Below are 3,255 nucleotides of genomic sequence, written 5' to 3' on the forward strand. Positions count from 1 at the left end.
TTATTTAGAAACCACTCTCCTATCTTGTTAGCCCTAGAGCCCTGACAAACACTATTTACACATGGCTTTACCCTGCTGCCTGCTCAGTCACAAGGCTAGTGGGATGGGCCAAGTCACACAGTTGTCTAAGCATGCATCTGTTAGTCACAGGCCCTGAAGGGACAGAGACTGCACAGAGAAGACAATGTTCACTACATGGCAGGAGAAGTGCCAGGTCAGTCCGAAGAACACCCCTGAAATCTGGAGAAGGTGCAGTCAGCACCCCAAAACGTCAACTAGAAACATCCTCCAAAGGAGCTGAAAGAGTGTCCCATGTTAGAATCCCAACAAGTTAGAGAGGATCTACCCATATGGACTTTGGAATCGCTGGATTTTATACTTCTTCAGTGCCCGGACTGGGCGCAGTGTCTCTGGGCTTAGCAATGACCTCTGCAGGGCCAGGCTGCTCTGGGCTGCCGCTGCTGTCTTCCATACTCAGGAGGCTGCTGGCTGCCCGGGAGCTAGCATTGCAGGCGCTTCCTGACCATGAGCAGTAAGGAGGCAGGTCAGCTTGGTCCAGAGACTCAGTGTCGGATGAATAGGTTGGTGAAGGAAGGTCATACCACGCAGGTCCAACAGGGCCTCTGAATAGGAAGGTGGTGAGCCTACTTCTGAGGCATTTTGTTCGGCCTGGGTAGCCACATACTGAACACCATTATTGACGTTGTAGGTGACGTTGCAGTGGTGGGGGTGGTCCAGGACCATCAGGTGAGAGAGCAGTACAGGATGCTGCAGCCAGTGCACAGGTAGAGTCATGAGGTTTTTCCGTTTCCGCTGGTGATGCAGGGCCAGTGTCAACAGGGCTACCACCAGCACGAAGATGGCAGAGCTGCTGCTGATGGCTTAAGTGATACTGGGATAGTACACGAGCTGGTTATCCGACGTCACTAACACCTGCCCGCTGCCTGGTTCTAGAGAACTCTCGCAGTTCTCCTCGTCACTGTTGTTCTGACAGTTGTTCTGCCTGTCGCTGATGAAGCTCTTGTCAATGCACAGGACGTTCCTGCAGTGGTATCGGGCCGTGGAGCAGAGAAGAGGGTTTGCTGTGCAGTTCTCCTCATCACTGCCGTCTGGACAGTCCTCAAAGCCATTGCAGCGGAAGCGGCCGATGATGCAGTGGATGCCGCTGGCACAGGGGAAGAAGGTCGGGCCACATTTCGATTTCGCTTTGGGGCATTCCTTCTTGTCACTCTTGTCGAAGCAGTCAGGCAGCCCATCACACTGCCAGGCGTCTGGGATACACCGCCCGTTGCTGCACATGAAGTTACCTGGGATGTTGCACTCGTTGGTGAAGTTGTTCCCAGGGAGCAGCTGGCTCTCCACCACCTGCCATCAAGTCTCAGGAAATGAACAATTGTTTGGGTTATCACTTCCGATTAGGAGAGGAACTCCGCAGTGCTGCTCAGCAGTAGGCACAGCGGCTCCAGCAGCCACATGGCACGGCCAACCCTCCGCTGCCCAGTGACCCGCTGCTCCGCTGCCCAAGACGGGGAATTTTCTAAGACTTATGCAGTTAGCAAAAGTCTTTGTTTAATCTTTAACATGAGTTATGTGTAATTTTGTTTTGTCTGCCTTTATGCATTTCCATGTATGTGCCTGGTACCTCAGGTTGTCAGAAAAAGGAATTGGCTCCCCTAAACTAGGCTGCAGGGCTGGGATTAGGTATGCCATCCTTGGCTCTAAAGAAATGGCTATTTTAAGTTCCAGCTTGGCACCCATATTATAAGAAAACAGAACCATTCAATAATTATCAGCATTATGTTAAAGGTTCAAGAATTCTTCCTAACCGTGTTATTCCTTAACTGTGACAAATTTGTCAGCCTGCCCGAGGATATCTGAGTGTAAATCATCTACTTCCCATGGTTCATAACTGCCTGCAATGTCAGTTACACACACACACACACACACACACACACACACACACACACACAGACACACACAGACACACATACACATACACATACACAGACAACACACACATACACACACATGTGCGCAAACACAGAATGATACACATAAAATAAAATCTTCAAGAGTGAGTGATGGAGGCTGTTTCCAGCAGGCGGCTCATTTGTGCAGAACAGATTCTCAGGCCATCTGCCACCAGGAACAGTGGAGATCCAGGGACACAGGCCTGGTGAGATGGCATTCAGAGTAGCCAGGAGCAGAGAGGTCTCTGACGAGCACAAGGAATGTGCGTCCCCCTGACTTGTTCAGAGGTGTAGGAACCATGCTTCGGAGTTGTGTGTTTCCAGCTGGCGGCCCGTGAGTACAGAACAGGGTCTCAGGCCATCTTCCACAAGGAACAGCGGAGATCCAGGGACACAGGGCTGGTGAGATAGTGTTCCAAGAAGTCAAGTATCTGGGGAACAGAGAGGTCTGTGCCAAGCGCACAGTAGGTGCTCCCTCCCTGCTTGGTTCAGGGATACAGGAACCCTGCTTTGTAAGGTCTGTTTCCAGCCGACAGGCCTTGTGTGCAGTATATGTGCTCAGGCCATTTGCAATCAGGAACAGCAGAGATCCATGGACATAGGCCTATTGAGATTGTGCTCTAAGTAGCCAAGTAGCCAGGGAACAGAAAGCTCTGTGTTGAGCACGCAGAAAGTGAGCCCCCCTCCCCCGACTGGTTCAGAGGAGCAGAAACTCTGCCTCAGAGCTGTGTGTTTCTAGCCAGTGGCCCGTGCATGCAGAACAGGCGCTCAGGCCATCCGCCACTAGGAACAGCAGAGATCCAGGGACACAGGCCTGGTGAGACAGTGCTCCAAGTAGCCAAGTAGCTGGAAAATAGCGAGGTCTGTGCCGAGCATGCAAAGGTGAGCCCCCCCAGCTTGGTTCAGAGAAGCAGGAACCCTGCTTTGGGCTGTCTGATTCCATCAGCGGCCTTTGCATGCAGAACAGGTGCTCAGGCCATCTGCCACCAGGAATAGAGGAGATCCAGGGACACAGGCCTGGTGAAACAATGCTTCCAGTAGCCGGGGATCAGTGTGGTCTGTGCCTAGCGATTGGAATGTGCGCCCCCCAATTAGTTCAGGGGAGAAGGAATCCTGCTTTAGGTTGTCTGTTTCCATACAGCTGCCAGTGCGTGCAGAACAAGCACTCAGTCCATGTGCCACCAGTAATAGCTGAGAATCATGGACACAGGCCAAGAACAAGGGAGAGACGAGAAACAATCACTGACAACAAGACCACTATAAACACAGACAAAAAAGATGACAA

At 51.7% G+C, this 3,255-nt stretch overlaps 1 pseudogene across 1 annotated transcript; it reads right to left on the reverse strand.

Moving 5' to 3' along the window:
* Nucleotides 1-373: 373 nt before the first annotated feature.
* Nucleotides 374-1,475, reverse strand: LOC308439042 (low-density lipoprotein receptor class A domain-containing protein 3-like; annotated as a pseudogene). The gene is made up of 2 exons: nucleotides 1,437-1,475; nucleotides 374-1,365 (listed from the first exon to the last, which is right to left on the reverse strand). The product of its transcript is annotated as a low-density lipoprotein receptor class A domain-containing protein 3-like (transcript).
* Nucleotides 1,476-3,255: the final 1,780 nt, after the last annotated feature.

This window comes from Micromys minutus (genome assembly GCF_963924665.1).
Source record: "Micromys minutus genome assembly, chromosome: 29".
NCBI lineage: Eukaryota > Metazoa > Chordata > Mammalia > Rodentia > Muridae > Micromys > Micromys minutus.